Genomic DNA, 9,682 nt, shown 5'->3' on the forward strand with positions numbered 1-9,682 from the left:
AGTCCAGCCCCTTTCGAGTGCCTCTGGGCTGCTCTTCTCCCTCTTTAGTAGGTCTGCGGCACCCCTCCCACCAGCACACCCTGACACCCATCACATTCTCCTCCTGGCTCTCCACTCACACCCGCCTAGAGCGGACTTGGGTCTTCCAAAATAGATGAGACTGTGAGGAAAGTGGGGAAAGATATCTAATGTTCATTATTTGCAAATTTCAACTGCTAATGTGTATTTGATGTTTGGTGCTTTTATATATTTTTAGAAACCGTCTTTTTGCTTCAGAACAACCTGAGAGAGTGGCAGCAAATGCAAAGTTCCTTTGAATACACATCAGTTACATTTTTCTCTGGGTCCAGGTTCCTCCTCCGTTGAGAGCCCTTTCTCTCACCGACTGTTCACCTTATTGCCACCCCTGGCTGGACACCCCTCCCCCTACCCCAAACTTTGTCTCCCTGAAGGAAACCATCTGAGAAAACTGCTAAATCACAACATTTTTTTCTAGAATGTATTGGTGTCCCCACTGACAGCCTCTTATTAAGTAGAATATTCTTAACAGCCCAGCCTGAAAGTACATGTGCTCAGATGACTCCTGATATCCACAACTATGCTGAGAATAATTGCAAGGATTCATAGCCTTTTCTTTTGCGCCCTGGATATTTTGACTGTTGTTGTCTATGGCCCTCTACTCAGGATGATGTTTTAAATACATAAATACATTATTGCCTCTTATAACGAGGAGGACAGGGGAGTACTGGGGAAGTAGGTTCAAAGACAGAAGCTACTTTGGTTGTTGCTTACTCTCCTCTGGGCGGGAGGACTTCCTCACTAACCTGGCAGCCTTGGCTCTGCCCTGTTGTAACTACTGACACTAATATTCACTAATACTCATCATGAGTGGACAGTAGGTTTCTCCTTTCAGAGAGCAGTTATAGAGACACAGACCTACATGAGCATGAAAAGAGGTAAATTCCTTACTTCTGTGGGCAGAAACCAGGTGAATTGTTAGAACTTTAGCTGGTTTGCTTGGGAGAGAAAGGATTTGGGTACAAAATGCTTGTTAAAGAATGGCAACTGTTTTGTTGTCTTGCAACCAAATTCCTCCTACAATCTATCAGGCCAACTTTAGATCTGTTCAGAGACTACAGTAAAGAACCCGAAATTTTTTGCAGTGGGTCTTATCTCCTGTGAGGGAACTTTGGCCCTTTGGGGGAGATTTCCCTGTGACAACTCCTATAACAGTGGGAAACCATTGATGAGTATTGAATAGTATTCAGGCTCTTAGTTCCCTAGATTTGGTTTTAATTCTGTAAAAGGTGACCCACTGGAGAATGAGAAACTGTTAGGAGAGGCAATCTACCATGAGCCCTGGGCACCCCTCACTGTTCTTGCTTCGTTCATACCCTGACCCCTTCCTTGGGCATAGCTCAGTGTTGACAGCAATCTTGAGAGATGAAATAATGTCTCTTCCGAAGGAGCAAGTTTTCCTACTGTGCATTGTAAAGTGTTGAATCCCCCAAGCTCAGGGTTCTTTTCCTGTGACACATCCCCCTGCACGTGTAGGCATCCATCTAGGCCTACGCCAAGTCACTTTTGTTGGGGGGGGGGTCATGGAGAACTGGCACAAACATCATGCTAACATTGCTTCTTGTAAGCATAAAGTTCTTTGTCTCTGACCTGGGAGTCTCATGCCTTCTGCCAGTATCCATGATACAGTAGTCGGCTAACTTGTTAGTTGCAAGTAGGATAAAATTACAGACCTTTCATAGATTACTCTGACAGTTTGGAAGACTGGGTCCAGTGAGGGAATATGAGAAAATCACCTGGGGTCTGGTAGGAAATGCTGCTGAGTAGGTGAGTAAGGGTCCCTCACTGTCCCCCCTGTTAATATTTCGAGGCTAAACAGCAAGACGTAGGATTGAAACACATTGCCCAAAAGGTCCTTAGGTTGTTGCTCATTCTTCTCTGGACAGGAGAAAGAAAGGATGTTTTGACAACATGGCAGCAAGCCTGTGGCCCCAGCTGAAGGCCCTATCGCTGCGATAAGTTGAGGATTCCCCAAAGGCAAAATAGATGGTGTCAGCAAAAAAGATAGCTTTGAATGGACCAAGTGTATTCACAGTTTGTTGAGTCCAAGCAGGTAGCCATTTAAAATGAAAGTAAATACATGACCTTGTTTACTGGCACAAGGTCAGTCTTCCTCTGTAACCTCTGTTCCTTCAGTCCCTCTGTTTTAAGGAAAGATGCTGTTTATGCTGCGGATCTTTGAGGAGGAGAGGGACTCTTTATAGCTCTGTCGAATGTAAGCATCTAGGTCACTATCCTACTTGGTCCCATGGAGACCATGGGCGCAGGGATGATCAGAAGTACCAAGGACTGTTGGGCAGACCCATGGTAGTATGCAAGGCGGGCAAAAACTGCAAAAATTCAGCCCCTGAGCCCGAGGTGCTTGTTAGAGCCAAGAGGTACACAAGGAAAGAGGAGACATTGACCCTGGAGCAGGAGTCAGAGGAGAAGAGGCCTTCCCACTGACCCAGCTGCCCTCTCCAGGCTAGCCTCTCCCCCTCCCTTCATGTCCCCACACTGTTTGCTGGGATGGGGCATAATCTTTTGATGGCAGTGCCTTCCAATATCTCTCTCTCAGATTGCTTGGTTTGAATTCCCATAGTTGAGGGTGAGCTGGGGGAGAAATGCCTGAATTCATGTGGCAAAGTTTGGGCAAAGTCTGTAGTGGGAAAGGAAAATTAGAGCAACAGTAGGGGAGCCTTTGAACTGATTCAGTGTACTACTTAGCGTTTTATGGCTTTCATAGTAATGTGTTATTGGTGGCAATTATCCATTCAGGTGAACTGTGAAAGTTTATAAGTCTCCCATTCAGGGACTTCTATATGTAGAGAAGTGATTCCTGGCTTCTCTTGAGTAGTATAACAAAATATAGAATCCTAAGAGGAAGAAAGGAAAATCAACAGTTTTAGTTGAAAACTTGGTGACTCCTGGAGTACCGAGGCCATTTCCCAGTATAGCAGTGCCACATGTCCTTTTCAATGTCCTTTGCAGGCACCAAGTACACCCTTTTAAAAATTGGACAGCCAGGGGCACCTGGGTGGCTGAGCATCCAACTCTTGGTTTCCACTCAGGTCATGGTCTTGGGGTCATGAGATCAAGCCCTGCATTAGGCTCTGCACTGGGTATGGAGCCTGCTTAAGATTCTCTTCCTCTCAAAAAACCAAAAATTGGACAGCTGGGAGGGTACTACCGAGCCATTGCTGAAACAATATCCTACCCATGGAAGCCTGGTAAGTGGCCTAACATCCCCATTTTGGGTTACGTGAACTTAGATGTGAAACTAACAAAAAGTGCAGCAGCCTACCCTAGTCAAATGGAAATAATGCGTCCTGGGGTTGCAGCCGTCCATCCATCTTCGTTTTACACGGATAAGTGATAGTCACTCCTTTGGAAGACCTGTATTCTCCACTCAGCAGCCTGAAGCAAAGCCACTAGTTCGATAGGACCCTTGATTCACAGAGACTTCCCTAATCAAATGCCTGGGCCTGGTTCACTGATGGTCCTTAGCTGTTGGTGTCAAGTGATGATTCTGGAAACTGACTACAGTAAAGGTTGATCAGCATACTGGGGTGAATTGAAAACTGTTACCGTGTCCTAGACAATCCCTAGGGACCAGACATGTTACATTTTTACTAGCTTAGGCTGTTGCCAATGGCCTAGTCTTCTGGTCTATCACTTGGAAGACACAGACCGTCAGATTAAAGACACTCTTCTTTGGGGCCACAAACTAAAAATGAATTGTTGCAGCGAGGTGCCTGGGTGGCTCCAGATGATGAAGCATCTGCCTTTGGCTCAGGTCATGATCCTAGGGTCCTGGGATCAAGTCCCACATTGGGCTCACTGCTCGGCAGGGAGCCTGCTTCTCCCTCTCCTTCTCCTGCTTCCCCTGCTTGTGCTCTTTCACTCTCTGTCAAATAAATAAAATCTTTTAAAAAAATGAATTGGATCTATTAATTGAACTATCTGGGTCACATGTAGATGCCCACCATGGGGGCTTGTTCTCTGATGAGACCAACTGGGAATCAAGCTGCTGATGGAGCCTGTAACCAACCACTCAGGTAGCCACCATCATTGCCTGCCTGCATCATCATACCAGACATGGCCTTACATGCATTGTCATAGCCTGGGCACAGAGTAAAAGATTATGCTCCTGATACAGAGGCTGCCACTACGTGTCAGGCTTGTGACTCCTGTTAAAAGTCTTGTCTAGCCATTAGTGAAACCACACAGCACAGGCATGGGCTCCGCCCACTCCTGACTGATTGACTCTGTCAGACCTTTGGTTCCCTCTTGGGGTTATTAGTAGTGCCTCAACACTGTTGACACTTTTTCAGGTTACAGTGTTGCTGTTCTAGTCAGTCAGCCTACTCCAACCACACTTTTGATTTTGAAACTAATCTGTCTCCTGTTTCTGTTTTTCTTGACCACATACAGTCTGACAATGGTGAATCTTTTATTGCAAAACCACTCAACAGGGCTAATAGTCAAGGTCTTTGATGGACCTTCCACTCCTCCATCCACAAGCATTGACTATCGTATGTTGGGACTGCCTACTCAAAAAAGGTACTCAAAGAATCTGCTCCTACCTCATCCTGGTCAATACACCTTCGTAAGGAGTTTGGCCACTGAATATGTTGTCCCCAGAAAGCAGTCACTTCCTCTTTACTGCCATACTAGAATTCTCCAGAAAAGAAGAACCAATAGTTTGTGTATATGTAAAGAGATGTATTGTAAGAAAATGGCTCATGTGATTATGGAGGCTGAAAGGTCCCATAATCTGCCGTTTGCAAGCTGGAGACCCAGGAGAGCCAGTGGTGTAATTCCAATCTGAATCTGAAGGCCTAAGAACCAAGAGAACTGATGGTATAAGTTCTAGTCCAGAAGCAGGAAAGGACTCATGTCCTAGCTTGAAGACAGGCAGACAGAATGAATTCTCCCTTACCCCAATTTTTGTTCTATTGAGGTCTCCAACAGATCGGACAGGACAGTTTGCTTAACTGAGTCTACTGAGTCAAATAGTAATCTCATCAAGGAACACCCTCAGACGTACCCAAAATGTTTAACCAAGTATCTGGGAACCTCGTGTTCTAGTCAAATTGACATGTAAAATGAACTATCGTAGCTGCTTATGGTGCAGTGATCAGAATGAGAGGGGCTGGAGAGTATTGTGTCAATTTATTCTGAAAATTCGGTATTCTGCCCTGACCGTTGCTAGGCATGATGTTATCTTTGCCCTAACTGCATCCACAGTCCCGCCTTGTTGCTACAACTTCCAGGTGGCAGCCTAGCCAAACGGAGGCTAGAATATTCTCATTCAATTCTGGTTCAGGCACCTGAATTCTCTTGTTGGTTTGGCATGGTCCTAGATCATGACATATGGAAAAAGAGTCACCCTTGGAGCCTTCCTCTCAAAGAAAAGTGGCCTAGCACAACTCTCCCAAACTATTGCAAACTCCTTAAACTTGACTGACTGCTGGGTTTGACATGCTGTACTAGATGGCTGTCACTGTAATTTAGCCGTTAACCTACTGAGAAGTCTATCCGAAATATCAGGTGCACTTTCAGCTCCCATACCTCTCCTGCAAGACATGTCACAACGTGTAGATGTCTCCCGAACCCCCATTCTAGTAGCTATTGCTCTGTTTTCCTATGGGGTGGACACATGCCACCTGGCTGGTGGTGTGGACCTGTGGGACAGCTTGGGCCAACTGCCATGAGGCAGTCTTTCCAAAAATAAGGACTGGTTTCAATTATTCTAAGTTAATTGGAACTCTAAAGCCTACCAGGTACCCAGGAGGCCTCATTAGTGACACTGTCAACCTCTGTTCCCCGAATGATGTAGGTCGTACTTGGGAGGCCCCAACAATTGTAAACAGGTATCACATATGCCCTCAGGACTATGCCTTCTATGTGAAAGCCAGGCATTAACTTGCCCCCCTCTCTGAAGACATGGTGCGTTGCACCATAGGGAGGCTCATAAGCAACCTTTACGTGTTTAAGGAATCATCACCATTAGATCATGTACCCTCAGATGACTGTAGAGATTGCTCCGAAATGAGGCTACCTTTGGTTACATGGAGGAGCTTCCTGGAGAGGTGGCTGATTTATTTATACACATTCTGCAAGAAGTTATGCCTATCTGGAGAGTCCTCTTATTTGAAATGTTGATATGAAATTCATCCCCAACTTTAGCTGAAGCCTGCAATGATACCACCTCAGCCCTGGAAGGCATTCAGTTGAGCCTCAACTTACTGGCCAATGTGGCCATAGATGATAGAATGGCCCTTGACTTCTTTGTGGGCCGAGGTAGGTCTCCAATCATGAGTACATCCTGCTGTACCTGGATTAATCCCTCAGGCTGGGTATAAAGCCAATACAGAAATTAGAGAATGCCACCTGGCATTCTAAGGCAAACCTTGATGGCTTATGGTTGGGGTTTTTTGGATGTCACTTTTTTCTAGCTAGTTGAGTCCTGGCCCTTGGTTGAGTCCTGACCAATTCTGCAGATTGGTCTCATCCTCTTGCTTGGAGTTCTGTTGATAGTATGCTAATTAAATGCTGTATGAAACCATTAGAATGGATTTGGTCCCATTTCTGTCAGATTAATCAGTGGCCAATAGAAAATTCACCAGAAGGCATCTGTACAAGTTGCTGTGAAGCCTGGAAGAGGAGTAACTGTTAAAGCATGGAAGCCTGAGAGGTTCTCATACAGGAAGTGGAACCTGTTTGATCTGAGCCATGAATGAGGATTAGTGCCAAGTGCCATTTTACAGATGAGGAACCTAAGACACAGAAGTTAAGTAACTTGCCAAGGTCACTGAGCTAGGGAGTGGGAAGTCAGGATTTAAGCCAAGATCTCTTCCACTCCAAAGATAGCGATTGCTACTCACTGTTTCAGGCATAAGACTGAGCCCACCAGTCAAAGAAGAATTAGGAAAAATTTGGCATTAGCTTTAGGTATTTTTCTAAAACTGACTAGGTGATTGATCTACGGAATTGGTGATTGTGAGTTTGGAGAAGTCTGGGTAAAGAACCCTAGGAATCTGTATGAGCCGATCTTCGTTTTGTTTTGTTTTTATTATGTTATGTTAGTCACTGTACAGTACTTCATTCGTTTTTGACGTAGTGTTCCATGATTCATTGTTTGTGTATAATACCCAGTGCTCCATGCAATATGTGCCCTCCTTAATACCCATCACCGGGCTAGCCCATCCCCCCACCCACCTCCCCTCTAAAACCCTCAGTTTGTTTCCCGGAATCCATAGTCTCTCATGGTTTGTCTCCCTCTCTGATTTCCACCCCCTTCAGTTTTCCCTTCCTTCTCCTGATGTCCACCATACTATTCTTTATGGTCCATTAGTGAAACTATATGATAATTGTCTTTCTCTGCTTGACTTATTTCACTTAGCATAATCCCCTCCAGTTCCATCCATGTTGATGCAAATGTTGGGTAATCGTTCTTTCTGATGGCTGAGTAATATTCCATTGTATATATGGACCACATCTTCTTTATCCATTCATCTGTTGCAGGGCATCTTGACTCCTTCCACAGTTTGGCTATTGTGGACATTGCTGCTATGAACATTGGGGTGCGTGTGCCCCTTCTTTTCACTACATCTGTATCTTTGGGGTAAATACCCAGTAGTGCAATTGCTGGGTCATAGGGTAGCTCTAATTTTAACTTTTTGAGGAACCTCCACACTGTTTTCCAAAATGGCTGTACCAACTTGCATTCCCACCGACAGTGGAAGAGGGTTCCCCTTTCACCACATCCTCGCCAACATTTGTTATTTCCTGCCTTGTTAATTTTTGCCATTCTAACTGGTGTAAGGTGGTATCTCAATGTGGTTTTGATTTGAATTTCCCTGATGGCTAATGATGTTGAACATTTTTTCATGTGTCTGTTAGCCATTCGTATGTCTTCTTTGGAAAAGTGTCTGTTCATGTCTTCTGCCCATTTTTTGACTTGATTATTTGTTTTTTGGGTGTTCAGTTTGAGAAGTTCTTTGTAGATCTCGGATACCAGCCCTTTATCTGTAGTGTCATTTGCAAATATCTTCCCATTCTGTGGGTTGCCTTTTAGTTTTGTTGACTGTTTCCTTTGCTGTGCAGAAGCTTTTTATCTGATGAAGTCCCAAAAGTTCATTTTCGCTTTCGTTTCCCTTGCCTTTGGAGATGTGTCTTGAAAGAAGTTGCTGTGGCAGATGTTGAAGAGGTTACTGCCTATGTTCTTCTCTAGGATTTTGATGGATTCCTGTCTCACATTGAGGTCTTTCATCCATTTAGAGTTTATCTTTGTGTATGGTGTAAGAGAATGGTCGAGTTTCATTCTTCTGTGTATTGCTGTCCAATTTTCCCAGCACCATTTATTGAAGAGACTGTCTTTCTTCCACTGGATATTTTTTCCTGCTTTGTCGAAGATTAGTTGACCATAGAGTTGAGGGTCCATATCTGGGCTCTCTGTTCTATTCCATTGATCTATGTGTCTGTTTTTGTGCCAGTACAATGCTGTCTTGGTGATCACAGCTTTGCAATATAGCTTGAAATCAGGCAATGTGATGCCCCAGCTTTGTTTTTCTTTTTCAGCATTTCCTTGGCAATTTGGGGTCTTTTCTGGTTCCCTACAAATTTTAGGATTGTTTGTTCCAGCTCTTTGAAAAATGCCATTGATATTTTGATTAGGATGGCGTTGAAAGTATAGATTGCTCTGGATAGCATAGACATTTTAACTATGTTTATTCTTCCGATCCATGAGCATGGAATGTTTTTCCATCTTTTTGTGTCTTCTTCAATTTCTTTTATAAGTGTTCTGTAGTTTCTAGCATATAGATCCTTTACCTGTTTGGTTAGGTTTATTCCAGGGTGTCTTATGGTTTTTGGTGCTATTGTAAATGGAATTGATTCCCTAATTTGTATGAGCCAATCTGTGAAAACTGAGATATTAAAAAAAAAATTTTAATGAAACTGAAATATTTTAGACAAATACTAAGGTTTAAAGAAGAATAAAATGAACCACCTTAAGATAAATTACCAAGACAACTGAAGTCCCTTTGGTATCCTTAATCACGTCCTACTCCTAGAAGTGACTACTACTCTGAATTTAGTATTTATTATTCCTATGCATTTTCTTCATGTCTGTCCATTCACAATATATATTATTGTTTTATGTGTTTTAAAACTATATATGGTACTTGGTTACAGGTTCCCAAGACTATCCCTAGGTTCATAGATCCGCTAGAAGCATTCACAGGACTCAGCATTATAGTTGTACTCACAGCTAAGATTTATTACGGCAATGTAGTAAGGACACATTGGATCATAAGAGAAAAAGACACAAGCGGAGTCTGAAAGAATCCATGTGTAGTATTTCTTACGCCTCTCTCTCTCATGAGGAGTTGCACTCAGCACACCTTCCCCCCAGCAAGGAAAATGCAGCATGTGTACCATGTTTCTGCCTAGGGAATCCATTAGGGACTCAGCACTCCGTTTTACTGAGCACTCACAGTTTTATTGGTACATGTACCCTCTGCTTAGCATGTACCAAAATTCCAGTCTCCCAGGAGAAAAGCAGGTGTTTGAATAAATCATCTTGTGTTCAGTCTGTGCACAGTCCGCATTAATTGAA

Source organism: Ursus americanus, chromosome 16 (assembly GCF_024610735.1).
Source record: "Ursus americanus isolate L20-20 chromosome 16, mUrsAme1.1.p, whole genome shotgun sequence".
Taxonomy (NCBI): domain Eukaryota; kingdom Metazoa; phylum Chordata; class Mammalia; order Carnivora; family Ursidae; genus Ursus; species Ursus americanus.